The sequence below is a fragment of the Lepus europaeus genome, chromosome 8 (genome assembly GCF_033115175.1).
Source record: "Lepus europaeus isolate LE1 chromosome 8, mLepTim1.pri, whole genome shotgun sequence".
NCBI lineage: Eukaryota > Metazoa > Chordata > Mammalia > Lagomorpha > Leporidae > Lepus > Lepus europaeus.
This window is the reverse complement of record NC_084834.1, coordinates 41,121,102-41,145,214: the sequence shown is the minus strand read 5'-3', so window position 1 is coordinate 41,145,214 and position 24,113 is coordinate 41,121,102.

Here is a 24,113-nt window from a genome sequence, read left to right as displayed (position 1 = left end):
AGGTCCTGTGAAAATGTCCTGTGTCCTTTTCCTGTGTATGGGATATGTGAGTCAGTAACACCATCCTGGTCAAGTGTCTTGAACCTAGATATAAATTCACATATTTCAGTCTCCAGTTCTTTTCTTTGGAGCATGTTAGGATCTGTTCACCCATGCCTGGGATCAGTCTCTCTGATGAGCTCAGATGCTCTTGGCATTGAGGTCAATCTGAAGCAAACTTGGGATCAGATCACCCTAATAGCTAGTAATTTTTGGAGGATTACACAAGACTTAGCCTCTAGAAAGTTTCCAGAACTTAGATTTGGGGTGACTCTCACTCATATCTTTAACAGTGTAATTCCAGGACCTTGAGTCCTTAATGGTTTTCTGTAAATACCTGGGCTGCAGCCATGTATGTAGCCCTTGCATTGGCTCTTTGTCATGTCTGCCATAGGTTTGTAGCACTCTCAATCTACAGGTCTACAGCCTCTGCAGATGAACGCACCCTGCAGTGCTTTCAGACTAACACAGTAATTAGCACCCGCACATAAACACGCTGTGCCATCTCCATTGCTGGAAAGTGGAGCATTTAGCTTTTGTCTTCTGCAGATTCTGCTTGGTGTGGTTTTCAGCCTTTCTAGAGGTGCATGGAGAAACGCTTTTAAGATTGTTGCTCTACAACAACAAAGTGTCCTTCAATTGACTCTGATTGATGCTGCAATGTTGTACTTTACTGAGCCGTTCTTAAGCCATGCCCAAAGAGAAAACGGCATTCCTTGTTCTAATCAGACTCTTGTTCATGCTCTGCCTGCAGATTCTTTGCTTACCTTCTTCACTAAATAAAGTCAGGGTGTAGTAGCATCAGCATTTATTGAAAGAGATCACATTATATGAATGCAATGATTTTTTTTTAAAAGATGTGTTTAGAAGATGTATTATTCAATTTTTATGCCATAAGATTCCAAATGGTAATTTTAACATGAACAACAAATGCGTTACCCTTCACAGTTTCCTGCACACTCAGAGTAAGATTTGTAATTGTGGTCATTATCAATGAGTCACAGTAGCTTCATTGAGAGAATCATTGAGAGTCAGTTTTCAGATGTTAGATAAAGCACCATCATTATTGTATTAGTTTCCTAGTGCTGTTATCACAAATTTTCTTAAACTAAATGGTCTAGCGCAACATGAATTTACTTACTCACATGCTTGAAGTTAGAAATTTAAAATTAGCATGTCAGCAAGGTTGGTTTCTTCTGGAGGCTCTAAAAGATAATTTTTTTCCTGTCTCTCTCCTGTCTTCTCATATTTATTTTAAATCCTTAGTGTATCTTGGCATGCAGATATATCACCCTACTATTTTCCTCTCTCTTCACATGACAATCTTCTTTCTCTGTTTGTATCTAAATCTTCAACTTATAAAGACACAGGTCAATGGACTAAGGCTCAATTAATCCAATATGACCTTGTCTCAATTTGGTTTTATGTCCAAAGACTCTATTTAGTAATAAGGTCACATTCACCAAGAGTTACGGATACCAGAGGTTAGTATTTGAAACTTTTTTGGAGGCAGGAGACAATTACACACACTGCAATAGTAATGGAGTAAGCAACTTTATAAATCCTTAAAGATCTTTAGTAGCAAGTAATCTAAATCATTTATATACATGTAGCTTCTCAGAAGTCATGGCCTGGCTTCTTTATTTCTTACTGATTGGTAGCAAACTAACCAGGAATGAGACAAATGATAATAGAAAAAAACATGATGAATGTGCACAAAGAACATGCTTACTGCTCTGGCAATGAATACAAAAAACCTTTACTAACTCATCATTGTTAGTCTTCATTGATAAATTACCATATATCACATGGTCTGACAAAGTTTATGAAACCAGATTTTATTAAGATTTATTTACTTATTTGAAAGGCAGAGTTACTGAGACAGAAGTAAAGAGAGAGAGAGAGAGAGAGAGAGAGAGAGAGAGAGAGAGAGAGAGAATCTTTCATCTGCTGGTTCATTCCCAAAATTACTTGGGCCAGGCCAAAACCAGGCACCTGGGGCTTCATCAGGGTTGTGAAGACAGTTTTTAAATCTATTTTTTTACATAGAGGAATCTTCAAAATTTCTTTTGCTGGACTTTCAGCCACCAAGTAGGTATAGTAGCCCTGAGTCAGTCCCTTCACTAAATAACTTGAAAAACTGCATCGCCTATGGTACACTCAAGTATCCTAAGCTTTAAAGCATTAATTTCTATACCATAAAAAAAAACTCCTGAAAATTAATGCATTGATTTTTTTTTTTTATTTGACAGGCAGAGTTAGATGGTGAGAGAGAGAGAGAGACAGAGAGAGAAATGTCCTCCGTCAGTTGGCTCACCCCCCCAAATGGCCGCTATGGCTGGCGTACCGGGCCCATCCGAATGAAGCCAGGAGCCAGGTGCCTCCTCCTGGTCACTCTTGAGGGTGCAGGGGCCCAAGCACTTGGGCCATCCTCCACCGCCCTCCCGGGCCACAGCAAAAAGCTGGACTGGAAGAGGAGCAACCGGGACCTAAACCCGGAGCCCACATGGGATGCAGCGCCACAGGCGGAGGACTAACCAAGTGAGCCACATTGCCAGCCCCTAATTCGCTGATTTTAAACCCTTGCCATGAATTATGGAAAATAGTTTAAATGTCTCAGATTTATTCCTATAAAAGACCATACAAATAGGTTTAACTGAGTCACCATGCATTTCGTTACACTATATCCACATCTCTTTTTTCATACACATTAGATTGCATTTTCCTTATATTTTCTATCTGATTTACAATAGTTAACTCACTCAATTAAATATTCCACCAAGTCTTCTCAACCACATAGTTATAAACTATCTCTTTGGAAAAGGCAGGTGGTTTGTTTTAGCATTTTTTAAATAATAAGTTTGCTCTCTGAAAATTGGCCTTTTCTAGACCTTTTAACGACTTGTTAGATACTTATATACAGAGCACAGTATTGACATTGACACACCAACAAGCAGAGAAGTCCATGTAACAGCTCTTACATGAGTGGCCCTGTAACAGATTATGGATCATTTTAAGGTTTCTGCTATGTGCTAAGAGCTGACAACTAACCATATCTTACATGAAGCCAAATAACTTCATAAGAGATAGCAGTGCTGAAGGCTGTCACTGAATTCTCGTGCTTCAGCAGTGAGCTTTTAACTGATTCATTGACAGTCAAGTCAAATCAAGAACTGAAAGATAACATGAAGGAAATCCAGATCAATAACATGCTCATGTCTTTTGGGAGACCCAGTGACAGACTGTGGCTTCAAGGCAGTATGAAGCTTCCAAGCAAGAAAATCTGCTGCTAGTACAGGTCTTTTCTACAGCTGTCCAGGCTGTAGGGCTACGCTAGAGTTGGACAATAAGAGAACTGTGCAATCGGGGAATGCCGTGAGGAGGGGAGTAAGATAGCTAAGGCTGTTTTCTTTAAGTAAATCTTCCTTGAGTATAGGTCAGTTTCATAAAATATTAGCAAAAACAACAAATAAAATATTTTATATAAATTGATGCTTTAGAATGTAATCATTTAGGATACAGGAAAGATTTTACAGTATATGTACATTAAGTTGTTTTAATATAAGATAAAGTTGTATTTATGTTGTATTTTCTGATTATAACTCATGTAGAATATAACATTTTCTGTCTTAAATATGTACCATATTTGGCAAACTTGGTCTGTAGATTTGGGAAGAGAATTTGGAAGAAGAGTTCATAATGGACCAGTGGTTATAACTCCAACTTTAAAAATGAGGTATAATTTTTAATTATATCTTATTCTAACAGAAAAAAACTGATTTTTTAATTTATTTTGAAATATATCCCCCATTAATTACTTCTTTTCCTGTCTGGTAGTAACAACTAGAATACAAATGTCATCAATAACAAACTATTGCATATTTTATGTAGCATTATTATAGCTATTCTAATATAAAGGAAGAATTTTTCATTTATAATAAGGGTTATCAGATAACACAGGCAAGGGTACCATGATAACTTAAATATTAAATTTAAATCCATACACAATAAATTAACATATTTTATTTTGTCATAGATTATATGTCATTTGGTGTTGAAAAGAAAAGATGAATACATTTTTAGGTAAATTAATATTTTGAAAAGAAAAACATATCTAAGTCACCGTGTCATTTGGAGACATGAAACTTGGACATTACTTAAGATAATTAGGAAATTTAAATTAGAGATGGTTGATTTGGACACAAAGCAGACTAACTTCAAAAAATTATCTTTCAGAAACTTTCTGATTCGGAATCTTGACTAGGGATATTTCCTATTAAGGAGCTGTCTAAGGCTCGTGAGCCTATGATAATTTGTCACAAAATTAAGAATTAGATTAACCTTCATAGTTACAGATTTAGTGGAAGTTCATTTGTGAAATCCTGTCTCCACAGAGAAATTTTGTTTTAATTAAATATTAAATGATTTTATGGATATCATTAAATATTAAATATTAAATATTAAATAATGGATATCATTCTTAAATCTCTGTGTTTTCATTTCTTATTTGTTTCATACATGTTTATTGCAGACATTCTTAAATAGCCCACGTAGGTAACTGTATCTCTGAAAAGTTTATAAGAGGGGTGAGCATTGTGGCACAGGGGGTTAAGCCACTGCCTGTGATGCTGACCTCCGATGTGAGCACCAGTTCAAGTCCCAGCTGCTCCCTTCCAATTCAGCTCCCTACTAATGCACCTGGGAAAGCAGTGGAAGAAGGCCAAAGTATGTCGGCCCCTGCATCCATGTGGGAGAACAGGGTGAAGCACCTGGCTTCTGAATTCAACCTGGCACAGCCTTGGCCATTGCATCCTTTTGAGGAGTGAACTATCAGATGGAAGACCTCTCTCTCTCTCTCTGTCTCTCTCTCTCTTTCTGTGTGTGTGTGTGTGTGAGTGGGTGGGTGGGTGCGTCACCCTTTTGTTACAACTATCTTTTAAGTAGATAAATAAATGTTTTTTTTTTTTAAATAAAGAAATGATCATAATAGATCCATGTAGTGGATCATGACAAATTGCAAAATTCTTGGAAGAAGCTGCTCTTTGCTGATATAAGTTAGTATGGTGGATGGCCTAGTGTTTATTCAGATTCTTTCAAAAGAATCATGATTATTATACAATAAAAACTAGGAAGATCCAACACAAAATATCCATAGGACAGAGCTTGCTTAAGGAAGAAAAAATTGCTAGCTCAATTTATTTTTGTCCCTCAAGAAGTTCAAAGGTATAGTAATGGAGATTAGGCCCACTCTTAACATCTGCATTTGTAGGGCAAAATCCAGAGTTCAAATTTAGGAATCCAACTTGCCCCCACCCTTCTTTTCCATCCTTTGCATCCTTCCTCATGAACGGACATCTCAGTGCTCACACATTCAAGCTATATTCACAACCCCCAAGTCAACAACAAGATTCCAAAACCCAACACTGTCACCTTCTTTATCAATAACATCACTGTTTGGTAGTTCTGGAGAAATGGATTGCTGGGAGAATAACAGGATGCTTCAAAGTCTGTGTTTCAGGATGAGGAATGGAGGTCAACAGGTTCTCAGTGGGCATGACTCCTTGGTCCCTACAGTGAGTTCACACCGGAAATTGAAGTGACATTGAAGGGCAAGTAGGACTTCTAAATTATGCATTAGAGAGAATGTGCTCAAAGACTAACCTGATGGGTTGTAATGAGGAAGACAATAGTGAAAAAGTGGTTGGGACATCAGATCCTGTGTCCTCATCTATTTATTTTCTGTCTTTTGATCACTCTGTATTTGATTTAGAAAAACCCTTACAATCTGTTTTTAATATCTGAGTGCATGTGTAACTTGCTGCACTGTAAATAAGAATTAGTGTTTTTGCCCAGGAATTGTTCCACTGAGAAAATAGCTTAAGAAGTTCTTCTACACAGGACATAACTATACACACTTTCTCCATGGGGTTTCTCTCCAGGTCTGCACTCTGAAGTGAAGGTCATAAAACACCTTGGTTAGAACTAGCTTTTGTAGTGTTCATTTTCTGTTGTCTTTATGTGAGTTCTGTGTGTTAGGTTTTTTATAATCTTTCAGAAAAAAAAAAAAGGTTTTCACAAAGATAAACTAAAGAAAGAGAGATGAAGAAGGAGAGAGAGAAAGAGAAAAAGAAAAAGGAAAGTAGAGAGAGAGGAAGGAAGGAAGGGAGGGAAGGAGGGAGGGAGGTTGGTTAACATTCCTTAAAGAATAAAAAGATACTTTTTCGGGCTGTTTGAAAATCTAATTTGGAAATAATTTCATAGGATGACCACAGCTCTGCATTCCTACTGTTACTGGCTTGTTAGTCTGCAAAGAAGACAGCACAAGAGGAAAGTGAAGTGCACAGGTTAAGCATCTCCAATGGCATAGCAATAAAATCAAAGAAACTGTTCTAAAATTCTTGGCAATTTTCAAGTGGAATCAGTAACACAGGTCTGAAAAAGGGCACACTGGTATTACACAGAATAATTTTAATAGCTTTGCTCATGCCCTGTGCATTGAGCACCCTCAATTTAGGGCTGGAATAGCAGCCATAAAGGCAAAAAAGTTGTGATAAAAATGGGTAATGAAGTTTACTTGCAAGTGTTCTGTTCATTTTGGAATCATGCTGTGCAGGAACAGTGAAGCCTTGGTGTATTGGAGCAAACATTTTCATGAATATATAACCCCACAAATGGCTTGAATTTAGAGTTTTAATTATTAATATACATATTTTCCACACATGGGTACTAAGTAGAATTATAATCACAAATAGTGGAAGCTGAAGTACTTGTTGGGGGAACTGTAATGAATATAAATGATTGTGCAAAACAAAGTTCAAAAGTCAATGAAGAAGTTTGTTAGAAATTTATGAATATTTTCTGGATATAAGAAATATATTATAAACTTGATTTTCCATGCATGATAATTTGAACTTCTTATTTATCCAAGCTATTTCTGGAATTCCAGGAAATGGAAACAAAATCCTGTGAGAAAATCTTGGAAATAGGAATTTGATTATGTAATTCGAAATATTCAGGAAGGACCAAAAGGGACTTCCATCCAGGTAAGATATTCTATTTGTTACTTATTCAGATTACAAAACAAACAAAGCAAACTCTAGTTTTGAGTAATCGCAACTGCAGCAATGACAAGCAACTTACAGAGATAACTGCGACTAAACATAAGAAAACACAGTGACAAAGTCTATTGTGGCTTTCAACTGTACAAAGCCAACTGTAAATGGTAAATGTAAAATTCAAAACAACACTCATAATGTCGCACAATGATTTTAAATCTTTTTTCTTTTAGACTAACTAACAATCATCTTCATGAATTAGTGAGATTGCTTATATTATTAAATCAGTTACTAAGTGTTTATAAGTAATCAAGGAATATCCCTTCTTATTTTTATCTTTGTGTCTTAATTTCTTCCATTATTAAGATAATTATGTAACCACTAAAATACAATTATATAGCTTGAAGTTCCTGGTGCATTATGGCATCTTACTTTTGGAAATGAATAGCTTATTTCTTTAAGTACTTCTGGACAATACTTTATATTTTGCTCACTTAGTATTTGAATACAGCACATTGTCATAATGTTTGCAAATATACTAAGAAACTAAAATCCTGAAAATGTGGAAATTGCTTGCACAGTAGAAACATCCTGAATCATCTTCTAATTAAGCAACTTGCTGGATTTTATCCTGTTTCCTTTATTCTTTCTGTAAAACATTTACTAATGAGTATGCCTCTGAAACACAGATAACTATTAGGTGATTCTTGAGAAAATTTTGGCACTTGTAGTCATCACAAATTAAGTTGAATGCCTGCAAAGAGTTCATGAGATTGTTGTCAACTCATTTATGTCTGAAGAAATTGTGATAGGTACTAGATGATTTAATTATTATATAATTTGCTGATCTACATGTTTACATCAAAGAAATACCGTGTGTGTGTATATATATATATATATATATGTGTGTGTGTGTGTGTGTGTATGTTTATGAGTGTGAGTATACATATACAAAAATGTGTATATATGTATAAATCTCTGTTTAATGGCCAGAAAGATTTAAAATGTTGTTAAATTGAATATAGCAAAAATACCTATAAATACTGAAGGAAATGATAAAAATTGATAAGCAATCTATACTCAAATTCAATCACAGTTTGATATTTATTTATTTATTTATTTATTTATTTATTTATTTTGACAGGCAGATTAAGACAGTGAGAGAGAGAGAGACAGAGAGAAAGGTCTTCCTTTCTGTTGGTTCATCCCCCAAATGGCCGCTACGGCCAGCACTGCGCCTATCCGAAGCCAGGAGCCAGGTGTTTCCTCCTGGTCTCCCATGGGATGCAGGGCCCAAGCACTTGGGCCATCCTCCACTGCCCTCCCAGGCCACAGCAGAGAGCTGGACTGGAAGAGGAGCAACGAGGACAGAATCCAGTGCCCCAACCAGGACTAGAACCCGGGGTGCCAGCGCCGCTAGGTGGAAGATTAGCCCAGTGAGCCATGGTGCAGGCCCACAGTTTGACTTTTAGTAGTCCCTTTTATTTTTTTTCTCCCTTCACTTATATAAATCAATTTGAAAATTACAGATACTATCTTTGATTATAAATTGGTGAAACACAAATCTATATGTTCATTATCCATTAAAAATCTCGTCCTATTTTAAAATATTTGCTGAGGCCAGTGTTGTGGCCCACAGGTTTAGGCTGCCACATGTGCTACCAGTATCTCATATCAGAGTGTCCTGCTAATGTTCCTGGGAAAGCAGCAGATGTTGTCTCAAATACTTGGGCCCTTGTCACCCATGTAGGAGAACTGAATGTAACTTAAAACTCCTGACTTAAGCCTGGCCCTACCAGAGTCAATAAATCTATCTGGGGAGTGAACCAGTGGATAGAAGCACTCTCCTCCCTCCCTCTCCCCTCCTCCTCCCCCTCTCCCTCTGCCCTCCCCTCTCCCTCCCCCTTCCCCCTCCCTCTCCATTTCTATCTCTATCTCTATCATCTATCTCTTCCTCTCTCTATGTGTCATTCTGTCTTTCAAATAAATAAGACTTAAAATGCAAAAGAAATTGCTGAAGATTGATATTTTAAATATTAATTTATTTTTATTCTAGAAGCAGAAAGGGAGATAGAGAAATAGAGAAATCTTTCACTGGTTCATGCCCCAATATCTACAATAGCTGGAGGTTGGCTCAGGGTAAAGCCAGATATCTGCTAGATTAAAGAACACCACCAAGAGCTACCCTAAACTTTCCTTTAAGAGAAAGACGATGTGGAGCCAGTGCTGTGGTATAGTGGGTAACACTGCCACCTGCAGTGCTGGCATCCCATATGGGTGCAGGTTTGAATCCTGGCAGCTCCATTCCTGATCCAGCTTCCAGCTCTCTACTATAGTCCGAGAAAGCAGTAGAAGATGATCCAAGAACCTGGGCCCCTGCACCTGTATGGGAGACACAGAGGAAGTTCCTGGCTCCTGGCTTTGGATCAGCACAGCTCCAGCCATTGTGGCCCTTTGAGCAGTGAACCAGCAGATGGAAGACTTCTCTCTCTCTCTCTCTCTCTCTCTCTCTCTCTGTGTGTGTGTGTGTGTGTGTGTCTCCCTCTTTCTCTGTAACACTGACTTTCAAATAAAATAATTACAAGAGAAAGGAGGATGTATGTAGAGAAAACCTTTTTAAGTTTTTTTTTCTTAGATTTGTTTATTTATTTGAAAGGCAGAACCACAGAGAGAGGAAAGAGAGAGAGATCTATGTGTTGGTTCACTTCCCAAATGACCACAAGGATGGAACTAGGCCATGCAGAAGCCAGGATCTGGGAGCTTTTTCTAGGTCTCGCACATGGGTGAAGGGACCAGGGACTTGGGCCATCTTCCTCTGCTTTCCCAGGGTCATTAGTAGGGTTCTGGATCTGAAGTGCAGCAGCCAGGACTTGACCCGGTGCCCATATTGGATTCCAGTACCACAAGCTGCAGCTTAACCCACTACGCTCCAAAACCAAGGCCTCTAAATTGTCTTTAACTGAGAAGGATGGAAAGTCTCTCTGGAATAAAGGACACTCCAATTAAAATACATTTTCTATTGAACATCAGACAGCATCTGTAGAAGCAAGATACATCAATATACTATAAAATATTCTTGCAGTATTAATCACTTTTTGAAAACACGCACGGAATATTGCTGCAGTCAAATGGTCCAAATGAAGAGCACCGAGAAGCAGCCATTAAAATTGAGATAGTTGTATATTCTAATGAGATCTGGACACAAACATTGTTTTAATGATTCACTACACAAGTGGAAAGGAAAATAATCAATTATAAACAAAAGGTGGTGTTGATGAAATAAATTATTTCAAAAGAGTATTACAAGAACCCTATGAAGACTTCAGAATCTGATACCTTTAGCTAGCTATGCACTGTGATGTCCTCTTCAAACTGAAATACATATCCTTAATACAGATCACTGTGCTTTGCATTTCTCACCATAAAATTTTCTCCCCAAGCTCATATTGCAGGTGATAATGAAGAAAAGAAACTTCGAGTGTGGCATACACAAAAAAAGTTTTGCAGAAGATCTAGGTGGTGCTACCCTTACTCCTGATTGTTACAATTTGCAGATCCTCTGCAGATCCACTGTCTGGTTATGGGCAGTGATAAAATTTAAAATGCAGAGCTCACAGAAAAGACCAATTAAAGTACCAAAACATCAGTTCTTAAAATTTGGGAACAAAGCCATCCATCTGCCCCACAACATTATGTGCCTTTTAGAGACAGCTCTGGAAGAGATAAAATGTTATCAAACATTTTATCTAAGTGACAGTGTACACAAAACTGTCCATTATGAGTTAAGTTCTGCAAAGCTTAGCAAATTATAATTTTGATCAGGCCCAGAATCTCCCCATTAGGAACTGTGAAAGGTGCACCTGGGATCAATCCTCAGAAGAACAAGAGAGCTTAAGTAAACTGTATGTGCAGAGCATCATGCAATTCACCACAGTTGCATATATGTCCCTCTCCCAGTTTGGAATTGTGATTGTACTGAAGGGAACGAGGTTCCATTCAACTGGCTGAAGAAAGAGCAAATGAACTTAATTTGATTTATGGGTTGCTCCTCATGGTATGTGCTATAATATAATTGGTGGCAGCTATGTTTCAATCTCATTCCAGTATGGACTTCAGTGACAGGGAAGAGGGAAAGCATCTATAATTTCAGAAATGCAGGCAGTGAATCTGTTTATCCACTGACTGTGAAGAGAGACATAGCCTAAAATAAGAGTATATATGATTGTCTAGGTAAGTATAATGTGGATAAACACAAAGGAGTGGTCCTAATGAGTGAAGGTTGTTATATTATGGCTGAATTCTCACTAGTGGATAATACCAGAGAAGAGGCAAAGAACACCTATGTAATTATAGCTAACAGTACTTGAGACGGTTGCCAATCTCCAGTATTTGTTCTTAACCTTCCTTGAACTGGTAGGGAGGGATAGGACATGAGTACCATGGTGGCACAGATGGAGACTATACAGAACCAATAGGATGGACTCCTATTTATCAAGGTGAGTCTAATACTGATACCTTTGAATATCCAGCTTTTTGGAGTTTAATACTAAACCCTGACAAAGTACTATTCCTCAAGATCAAAGGCCACTTGATGGTAAGTTGACTACTTTAGTTCTTTATATCCTGATGGGCCTATGATTTTTCCTCAGAGGGTAGATACCTTTTCTGAACAAGCACTTGGCATTCTTTTCAACAGCTCTTGAGTCAGTAGTTGTAAACAGAGGCTAACAGAATGCCTCATTTAAAGGTATGCAATCTCATACAACATGGAATCAGATCCAGGGACCCGCTTTATAGTAAAAAGGCATCCATAGTATCAACTGTTCATACCATATGTTGCAGCATCCTAAAGCAGTTAGCCTCCTATAATATAGGAAGAGTTTTCTGAAGGCATAACTGAAATAAATGATTGAAGGCAGCATTCTAAATGATAGAATACCATGTATGTACACATATATTGAAGATATCTTTGCAGTGTTTTGTCTTAAATAGCACTAATACACAGGCCCAGAAACAAGATTTTGGAGATTTCCTACTTGCTGTCATTCCCTATTACCAACTGGATAATTTTATGTTCCACACCTCTGGATGTTGAAGAACTGGATGCCCTGGGGCCCCAGCGAAGGCTCAGTTTTATAAGGAAATATTGCAAGAATCTCTTTAGACTTGGACCCATGGGCCAGCAGATTAGAAGAAAAATCTCCATTGTGGCTGCCTGTGCACAATGAAGGCTGAAGAAAAATGTGAAATCCAGGTGAACCAGTCAGATGCTTCCTGTATTCAATTGGCCCATGATGAGTATAAATACACAGGAATAACAACCTTGGCTCCAGAAGGGTGTGATGACCAAGAGTTCACATCACAGAATGTTTGGGTCAGAGTAACATGCAGCTAGGAAGATTTACCAAGGTGATATTTGCTGTTGAGTGAGATTTTAAGTAGAAGATGTAAGAGGAAGAAGATAAATACTAGTTTTGATCTAGTGATCAATTTCAGTGACAAAGGTTCCCTTGTGTAAGGTCCCCTTCTGGAAGGATATCATGGGCACCATGGGGCTGTGCATAAATCACCATCAATAGGTAAATATTGACAACAAAGCATGGAGTGCCAACGTCAGGAAAAAGTCCCAGCAGCCACCTTTTGGGAGTCTCACCAAGACAATTTTCTCTGGGCCTATGTCCCAGCAAATAGCTGTCTGAACAGGGCAGACAACTGAGTGAACAGCCCCTTTCCTGAATTTTTAAAAATTCTTCTAATGATTGACTCTGACTTGAGGAGGCCTCCTTATTCTAGTGAAAAATGTTCTTGGAATTGTGCTGCAATCAGTCTCTTCTCTGCTAATTGTTCTTCTTACTTCACTCCCCTATACAGATGTCTGACCTCCCTCCTGGCCTGAATCCTATCCCCAGGCTCACTAGCTTGTTCTCCTTCAGCCTTTAAAGGCACTCCCACCAGTGAATCTTTTGCATCTGACTCTTGGTTGTGTCTTTTCTAAGAGTACCAGAACCAACCCAGCATCTTAGAAGAAGGCATCCATTGGAAGGCTAAGCATCTTAAAATCATCTTATTTACATCAGAATAAGAATTGGTCTATTCTTTTTTGAGGTCACATTAAATCTATAGATCGGTTTAAGGAAAATTTCATTTTGAAATTTAAATCAAGGCAGCACAAACACATTTCCTTAAAAAATCCAGGAAAAAAAAAGAAATGGACTCTTTTGAAAATATTGATGTGAAAATTATGTCTTTCATCGCCCCATGCCAGCAAAGAGTACCTCATCACCCCATGTCAGCAGGAAGTAGCTCTAAGGACAGATCATTGTCCCTCTACCCCTCCTGGACTTTTGGGACTAATGTAATCCCATACAAATCCTGCTTTATAAAAAACAAAAGGGGGGAATGTTAGGAAACTGGTGCAGTTTTAGTCAGGTGGCCACATGGCCCAGCTACCTGATCCAGGCTCCACCCCCATCCTAATGGGATTCGCTGCTCCTGCTTCCCTGCCCACCCTCAGGCGAAGTTTTAAAAGGGCCTGGTCCTGAACACGTGCTCTTTGATTCTTCTTTCTTGCGCTCTCTACTCTCTCGGCTCATCTCTCTACTCTATCTTCTCTCCTCTGTCTCTCTCTCTCTTATAGTCTCTTTCTCTCTTTTTCCTTTGCCGCCCCTTCACTCTGGTCTGTAGAGTGTTCCCCAATAAACCCTTTCCCTTAAAATAAAAAAAAAAAGAAGAAGAAGAAGACATCTCCTCTCAGCCAGCTTCCCTGCCCACCCTCAGGCAGAGTTTTTAAAGGGCCTGTTCCTGAACACATGCTCTCTTGGCTCTGCTCCCTGCTCTCTTGGCTTCTCTCCTCCTCTCATCTCTCTTCTCCCTCTTCTCTGTATCTCTCTCTTACAGTCTCCTTCTCTTTTTCCTTTGCGGCCCCTTCACTCCGGTCTGTAGGGTGTTCCCCAATTAACCCTTTTCCTTACTCTGGTGTCCAGTGTGCTTTGCAATGGCTAACATTAAGATATAACATGCACCAGTGCTGCTCAGCCATGCATCCCATGGAAATGTGCCTGTCTGTCCCCATGCCCGCACCTGAGCCAGTGCGTAGCCACTTTTATTGTGAAACGTGAAAAAAAAAAGTCAATAAAACTTGAAAAACATAGGAAAAAATCAGTGTAACAAAACCCTGTGTGGAAACTAATAAAGATAATTAACATCTATCTATTTAGGTTGAGCAGAATAAAACAAAAAGACATATCATTAAAAAAAAAGAAAATTGCTGGCACTGTGGCTTAACAGGCTAATCCTCCGCCTTGCGGTGCCGGCACACCGGGTTCTAGTCCTGGTTGGGGTGCTGGATTCTATCCCGGTTGCCCCTCTTCCAGGCCAGCTCTCTGCTATGGCCTGGGAAGGCAGTGGAGGATGGCCCAAGTCCTTGGGCCCTGCACCCGCATAGGAGACCAGGAGAAGCACCTGGCTCCTGGCTTTGGATCAGTGAGATGCGCCAGCCACAGCGGCCATTGGAGGGTGAACCAACGGCAAAAAGGAAGACCTTTCTCTCTGTCTCTCTCTCTCTCACTATCCACTCTGCCTGTCAAAAAAAAAAAAAAAAAGAAAGAAAATTATGTCTTTATCATAGTTTGTAAACATGGGACTATTTACAGCAGCAAAATTTGTAGAAAGAAAACTGATTATTAAATGTAATAAGCAAAAAACTAACAAATTTAATGATCATGAACAAAGGAAACAATAAAAAGTTAAAAAAACAATATAAAATAAGAGATAGAAGTATACAATTAATTTAAAACATCAAAATCTAGGAGCAGGTATTTATTCTAACAATTAATCACTTGCATCTCACATCATATTGCAGGAAGCAGTGGTGATGGCTCTAGTAATTAGATTACTGCCATTCATTTGGAAGACCTAGATTGTGTTCCCAGCTCCCAGCTTCAGCTCCAATGTAACCCCAGCCATTTCAGGCATCTTGAAGTGAATCACTAGATAGGAACTCATTCTCACTTCTCTCTCTCTCTCTCTCTCTCTCTCTCTCTCTCTCTCTCTATCTCTGCATCTCAAAATAAATTTTAAACAATCAAGATATATTGTTTGAATGGCCAGTAATATATACAAGTCTCAGCCAAGCATAATAAAGAAAGGAACTGTTTCCTGCTCTGGGCCCCATAAACAGTTGATTGTCTTCCTTGTCACTTATCGTACAGGAGCAACATTACTAATTGTGGTCTTATTGTTTTCCGAACTCAAGGAAGCCTACCAAACATTGTATACAACCATAGATGTTTTACATAAATGAATTTCCATAAATCTATACTAATAAATGCTGAGAAGAGTGAATTATTTTCCATAAAATATAAACCAACATTTTTTATGTAGACCAATAAGAAGGAATAAAATTAGAAAATTGTAGGAACACTTATAACTAAAGGTGATTATACCAGACAGTTTAAAAGTAATTACTTTAACCATTAAAACATTTGATTGACAGGACATAAGAAAAAGACTAAGAAAATATAAAAACCTCCTCACACTATGTTCATAATTGCTTCCAAATCTGGAAGATATAAAATCTGGGAAAATATAAAAATGCCTCAATATAGAAGTCCACCATGTGTGTGTAAAATTTGATCAAGAAAAGTGTATTACAGGAGAACATGAACAGCTTACTATTTCAAAACAGCTTTACAACATTAATGACAACAATTGCAATAAAGAATAAGTAATCACATATTTAAATATACTTTGAATATATTTCAAAGGAAACTAAATTAGCAGCACATGAAGAAATCTGAAATCCCATGCCATTGTAGCATTATTTATAATACCAGAGATATGAAAAAATTCTAAGTGTTTGTTGATGGATGAATGGATAAAGAAATTGTGAGGTTTTTGTGTATATGTGTGTATAATAGAAAATTATTAGGCCTTAAAATGGAAATGGATACTGCAATTAATACACAATTATTCTTAAGTGTTGAAACTTAGCTGAAAAGTGATCCCTGTTAAATATGAGTGGGAATAAGAGATGGAAGAGATGTACAATTTGGGACATGCTCAATCGGACTTGCCCCAGATGGTAGAGTTAGAAACATACCAGGGGATTCCAGTTCAATCCCATCAAGGTGGCATGTACCAATGTCATCTCACTAGTCCAAGTGATCAATTTCTGTTCACAATTGATCATAATGACAGGACTAAGAGTCAAAGGGATCGCATAAACAAGACTAGTGTCTGCAAATACTAACCCATAGAATCAAAAAGGGAGAGAATGATCCAACATGGGAAGTGGGATACGCAACAGACTCATAGAATGGCAGATGTCCTAAACAGCACTCTGGCCTCAGAATCAGCCTTTAAGGCTTTCAGATCCAGCTGAAGAGCCCATGAGAGTATTTTAGGCATGGAAAGCCAAGACACTCTGGAAAAAAAAATGACCTAAATGAAATATCTCTGCAAGTGAGATCCCAGTGGAAAGAAAAGGTCATCAAAGAAGGAGGTACCTTTCTCTGAAGAGAGGAGAGAACTTCCACTTTGACTATGACCTTGTCTAAATATGATCAGAGTCAGTGAACTCAAAAGGCCTCCATAGCCTTGGCAACTCATGACTAGAGCCTAGGGTGATTACTGATGCCACAAATAAAAGTGTCAATTTGTTAAGTCAACAACAGGAGTCACTGAGTACTTACTCCTCACATAGGATCTCTGTCCTTAATGTGCTGTACATTGAGATTTAATGCTATAACTAGTACTCAAACAGTATTTTATACTTTATGTTTCTGTGTGGGTGCAAACTGATGAAATCTTTACTTAATATATACTAAATTGATCTTCTGTATATAAAGATAATTGAACATGAATCTTGATATGAATGGAATGGGAGGGGAAGCGGGATAGGGGAGGGTTGTGGGTGGGAGGGAAGTTATGGGGGGGAAAAGCCACTGTAATCCATAAGGTGTACTTTGGAAATTTATATTCATTAAATAAGAGATTAAAAATGTAAAAAAATAAAAAAATAGATACTGCAACATGCAACAAAACATGAATATGGAGAGCTTTATCCTAAATGAAAGAAGCCAGCAACTAAAAGAAATGTAGTAGGACATCTCATTTCTATGTAGAATCTAAAAAATGAAAAATAAATTTCATAAAGGAATGTAGAAAAATGAAGTAAATAAGTTTTGAAAAGTATGAGGCAACTAAGGAGACTTTCAAAATATCAGAGTTAGAACAACATAAAAATGGAGAACTAAACTTCTGAAAATATATAGACCGAGTTTTCAAAATTTGATAGCAATCTTACATCATATGCCAATGTACAACTCATGCATATTAAAGTAATAAAAATTAAAAACAAAAAGAAACTAAATTAAACAACATAAAATATAAATTAGAAAATATGTGTACCTGTTCATGGATGTAAATTACTCTCAAAATTGAATGTAAATAAAACTATAGCATCAGAAAATAGTTTAAAGAAATTATATGTGATAGTTTTAGTATGAAGCAGAATCTAAAATAAACACAAAACCAAATAAATTCAAGAGATTGTCACATATCTGAGTACAAAAATAATTTTTTAAAGATTTATTTTTATTTATTTTGAGAGAGTTAAAGAGAGGTAAAGAGAGAGTTCTTCTCTGCTGGTCCATGCCCCAGATGGATGCAACAGCTGGAGCTCTTCTAATCTGAAGCCAGGCATCAGGAGCTTCCTGTGCATCTCCCACGTGGGTGCAGGGGCCCAAGGATTTGGGCCATCCTCCACTAATTTCTCAGTAGCATTAACAGGGAGCTGAATAAGAAATAGAGCAGCTGGGACTTGCGTGCTGAGGCTTTAACCTGCTGCTCCATGGTGCCGGCCCCCAAAAATAATTTAAAAGTTATGTAACAACAATGAGTGCTGCAGTTGAAATTAAGAAAAAGTAATGAGTACAATTTAAGTGAACAAAAATATATAGCAATTAGTCATGCTAAAAGTATTATGTTTCAATTAATGAATATAATTCAAAGAGAACATCAATAACATAGCATGTATCTTTATCTTTTAAAAGATTTATTTATTTATTATTTATTTATTTAGAAGGCAGAGTTACAAAGAGATAGAGAAAGACACAAAGGCATCTTCCATCTCTTATTCACTCCCCAAATGTCAATAACAGCCAGGGTTATGCCAGGATAAAGCCAGGAGACAGGAAGTTCATCCATATCTCCTACATGGGTGCAGGGGCACAAATACTTGGGCCATTTTCTGCTTCTTTCAAAGGAACATTAGCAGGGAGCTGGATTAGCAGTGGAAGAGCCAAGAACTGAACTGGTGCCAATATACCATTCTGGTATCACAAATGGCGACTTAATCCAATACTCCATAATGTCAGATTTAAGCATTTATCTTGCAAGAAAGATGACTATTTCTCAAATACAGTATTTTAAACAGAGTTGTTGATTGTTTCAAAAATATTAAATGACTCATTCACAGAAATGTATCTTCTTTTTTTTTTAAAAAGATTTTATTTATTTATTTGAGAGGTAGAGTTACAGACAGTGAGAGAGAGAGACAGAGAGAAAGGTCTTCCTTTCGTTGGTTCACTCCCCAAATGGCTGTAATGGCCGGAACTGCGCCAATCCGAAGCCAGGAGCCAGGAGCTTCTTTCCAGCCTTCCCATGTGGGTGCAGGGCCCAAGCACTTGGGCCATCTTCTACTGCCCTCCCGGGCCACAGCAGAGAGCTGGATTGGAAGAGGAGCAACCCGGTCTAGAACTGGCACTCATTTGGGATGCTGGCGCCACAGGTGGAAGATTAACCTACTGCGCCACGGCACTGGCCCTGAAATAAATCTTCTATATCTATTTCTGGGCAAGCATCTTATTGACATGTTAGATAAAGCTTTTCTGCTGGGAGTGGGCAGCATCAGTTCTCTGAGTTTTATAAATTTAAATGATAAGGGATTATCTGAATAGACAAGAGTGAAAAAATCTCCTAGACCTTCTTTCTTTTACTATAAGTAGATACAATGATCACTTTCATTGAGAGTTATTTGGTAAGGCAAAATTACTTTCTTGCCTTTTATCCTTTGGAGAGCTGTTATACGCCCCAAATCAATCAAAACAAAGAACACCACATAGGGTTCTTTAGAACTCTGTGTACTATACAAATGTTGTTAGGGAATTTTTTAAAACAACAGCACAGGATGATAAATGCATACAATGGTCCCTGCAGTCCAGTAAAATATTGGTCCTAGTACTCTGTGATTGTAGAGATCTGTGGGTTAGCACCATTTTTAGTGAATCAATAAGGCAGAAACACTGCTGTTTATTCTAGAAGAAAAAGAAAAAATATGTGAACAAAATGGTGTTAAAATTAAATTTTACAAGACAAAGAAAATATTTTATAACAGAACAATTAAATGATTATTCAAATAATGCATGGTGACATTTTATTTACTTATCACTTATATTTTTATAAGCTGATATATTACATTATTTATCTACTGTTCAACAACAACAACAAAAGCTTTCCTTATTATTTGTACCTGATCCTAACCCGTTTTTTAGTGCATTTGGGGAAAATGGTAACTGAACCCAGATTGCAGGGGACTGGGGACAGTGTTCTGAGACACTGTTACATGCAGAATGAAGCGATTTATTTTAGATTTATTTATTTATTTGGAAATAAGAGTTACATAGAAAGAGAAGGACACACACACACACACACAGAGAGAGAGAGAGAGAGAGAGAGGGAGAGAGAGAGAGAGGTCTTCCATCTGTTGGTTCATTCCCTAATTGGTGGCAACGGCCAGAGTTGTGCAGATCAGAAGCCAGGAGCCAGGATCTTCTGGGTCTCCCACGCAGGTGCAGGGGCTCAAGGACCTGGGCTATCTTTACTGCTTTCCCAGGCCATAGCAGAGAGCTGGATTGGAAGTGAAGCAGCTGGGTCTGGAACTGGTGCCTGTATGGGATGCCGGCACTGCAGGCCACAGCTTAACCCGTTATGCTAGACCGCCAGACTCAGAAAGCAGGTTTTAACATGTGTGCAATCCTAGAATCACTAACTTCGACTTCACAATTATGCTAAGAATTTCTTTCTTTGTCTTGCTTCCAGCAGAGAAGAAGTTCAACCTTTAAATATTTAACAAGTCTATTTCTAGGTTATTAGCAAAAATAAAAAAAGAATGAAAAGGCATGTTAGGAATATGATGTAAAATTTTAGGAGTAGCTCGAGGCTTAGAGCTGGAATCAAGTGTTGGGATTTAGAGTGACATTAATAACTTAACCTGGATGCTCTTTGTATTTCTCCACCCCCACACACACAAACACTGAGAGGTAATAAACATTAAAAAGGGTCAAAGTCATTGGTTCACAACTGGGTATAGATAAAAAATGTCTCTAAATAATTGTTTTAGTGCTTTCTACTCTTTTGTGGGACGGAAAATAGGAAGACTGAGTACTCAAAACATCTTCAGATTGCTTGTTTAGAAAATACTGGTGCAGGACCAGATTGTCTTTTGTAAGACAGGATTATAATAGATGTCTTAGACATTTTTTATATCTTGGTCATGTAATTATATGTCAAAATTACCTGTTGAAGGAAACAGACAGTGTGCATTTAAGTGGAAAGGGGAAAAAATTCTCTGAAGCTGAGCATGTGAGATCACAAAAAGTCAGACAGTGAGGAAATCAAGCATGTGAATTTTTTATGCAGAATTAAAATAGAAAAGGGAACAAACAGCACATTTCCCTCAATTCGGTAATGAAGATGCCTACTTATGGTCAAAGTCAAAGTTTAACAAAATTATTGGAAGACTTCTAGATCTGTCTGATATTTATGCTTCTATTTGTCATAAGACACCTCCAATTAGCAGCCACCAGAGAGTAGCTATAGAGAGCAGTCATTGCAGTTACTGAGACCTCAGTTTTGTCTTGTGGAAAATGATACATTGAAAAAAAAAAAAACATTACTCCAATCAATAATTTAGGAATCCCAAGAGTATACACTTGCTAGTGACAATGTTTGTAATGGTCCCAAAGGCAAGGTAACTATTACTTCTATCTCTTTTATGCATACTAGATAGCCCATCTGAAACTATCAAATCTGTCATTTCACCAGTAAGAAGGTGCTATTTGGCTGGGGAAATTAATCATAGACCAATGAGAAAGGCATGGAAAATGCAGAAGAAAATGGGAACTTACAAATGAATTTGCTTTATATTCTTGTGAAATATTGCTACACAAGAAGTATCAGGAACAGAAAAAGGCTCTTCATAATTGCTTTTATGACCAATTCTAGTTCTTGTGCATTCATTCTAATATTCCACTTTTCAATTATGACACTTCTAATTTCCATATTGGGAAAATCACTAAGACTAAATTGTGTTCTTTTAAATATTTAGGAGTATATATGTTTCTTTTTTATTGTTTATTTTTTTATTTTTTATTTCATAAATGTGAATTTACAAATTGCAACTTTTGTATTGTTGTGGCTTCCCCCCCAACCTCCCTCCCTCCTGTGGCCCTCCCCTCTCCCTCTCCCTCTCCCATCCCGCCCTTTATCGAGTTTCATTTTCAATTACCTTCATATACTGAAGATCAACTTAGTATATACTAAGCAAGGATTTCAACAGGCTGCATTCACACAACCGCACAAGGTATAGGGTATTGTTCCACTAGTAGCTTTTTAAGTATCATAGTAAAACACATTAAGGACAGAGATCTTACAAGGGGAGCATGTACCCAGTGACTCCCGTTGTTGATTTAACAATTGGCACTCTTATTTATGATGTCAGCAATCACCCGAGACTCTTGCTATGAGCTCTAGGCTATGGAAGCCCCTTGAGTTCACCGACTCTGAACTTGTTTAGTCAAGGCCGTGTCACAGTGGAGGTTTCTTCCTCCCTTCAGAGAAAGGCGCCTCTCTTCTTTATGGCCTGTTCCTTCTGCTGGGGTCTTGTTCACCAGGATCTTTCATTTAGATTGTTTTTTGCCACCATGTCATGGCTTTCCATGCCTGTGAGACTCTCATGGACCTTTTAGCCAGATCCGAATGTCCCAAGGGTTGATTCTGAGGCAGGAGTGCTGTTTTGGGCATTTGCCATTCTATGAGTCTGCTGTGTGTCCTGCTTCCCCCACAGGATCATTCTCTCCCTTTTTTTTTTTATTAAACTTTTATTTAATGAATATAAATTTCCAAAGTACAGCTTATGGGTTACAATGGCTTCCCCCTCCCAAAACTTCCCTCCCACCCACAACCCTCCCCTTTCCCGCTCCCTCTCCCCTTCCAATCACATCAGGATTCATTTTCAATTCTCTTTATATACAGAAGATCAGTTTAGTATATATTAATTCTATCCTTCATTATTTGCTTACACTGGTCTTATTTCTGAAATCTCTTTGACACATACCCTATCTTTTTGATCGGTTGTGTATTTATACTTATCACTTTACCAAGTGCGCTGGCATTGGTACCTGCCTTCTTGGTAAGATTGATTTGAAATCCCCTGGCACATTTCTAGTTCCACCATTGGAGGTAAGTCCGAGTGAGCATGTGCTAACCTGTATATCTCCTCCCTCTCTTATTCCCACTCCTATGTTTAACATAGATCACTTTTCTGTTAATTTTAAACACCTAAGAATGATTGTGCATTGATTACAGAGTTCAACCAGTGGTCTTATGTAGAACAAACAGAGCAACAACACCACCACCACCAACAACAAAAATACTAAAAGGAATAAAATAGGAGTATATATGTTTCTAAAACATTCTTCAAGGGTAGATTCCTTCAAATTTTTCTCATATACATTTATAAATTCAAAAACATGTCTACCTGCCTACTGTTCTAGCTGCTCACTTACATATCTACCTAATATTATAAGTCAATCATCTATTTATATTTATCTTTTCCTGAACCAAACTAACATGCTGTGGACTCTAAGTTTTTCTTCACTGTTCATTCATAATACTGAAAACTCTGCAATCTTCTACCAATAAGTGATTAACTCATTTGATTCCTATTGTCGCATTATAATGATTATCTACTTTAAAAATAGGAAACAAGCAATCACCTTTACACTTTTGCATGTTTTAAAAATTTTTTTCTGTGTTTTTTTTAAACTTTTATTTAATGAATATAAATTTCCAAAGTACAGCTTGTGGATTACAATGGCTCCCCGTCCCCCAGTCCCCGTAAAAAATTTACTGTATTATTTAAAAGTCAAATATGGTTGGAAAAGTTTTAAAATTATTTTATATAGAAATTGTCATTGAAAGACTCAACTGTCATTATATGTCTCCACCTGTTGAGTTAAAGTATTTTTGGTTCATTTTAATATTAGTCTGGATTCAAATATTTACTCTGTGTGAAACTTTATTTCCTCTGTACTCAAGATTATTCTCTTATAAGTGAAACTTCTGTTGTATGAGCTGAATGAATTGTATTCCTAATAGAATGAGAACACTTTTCTTATTAAGCTAAACTCGGTTTAAGGCATTTGCACAACACTTAACAATCAAGATGAAAATTTTCAAGATAGAATTAGATCTGATAGCATTATGTCTTTAAAATCCTCCTTGTTAGCATAATCTTCCTCACACATATTCTCATAGAATGCAATTGAATGTTTAAGGAAAACTTAATTATTGAAATTCTTAGTTTATGAGAATCTTTAAATAACATTTAAAGACACCAGTGAGATTTGAAGAAAAATGTAGACAAATACAGGAGATCATATTCAAGAGACTGAGATGAGAATTATCTACTCAAGGGGGAAATGTGTCATACCTCTTGAGATTTGCAGAATTATTTGATTTAATCTGTAGTGCTCTTTATAAAAGATTATAAAGCAAATAATTGTTGGAGCTTTAAAAATACTTAAATCATAGAAAAGTTTAGGAAATACTTATCATGTATATTTATAGTTACTATGCTTATGAATTGGTAATGTATGGTTTTCAATAATTTATATATTATTCCAATTTATTTACAAGAAATATTTTATAAATATCAGGTTTATTTAATATCTGTGT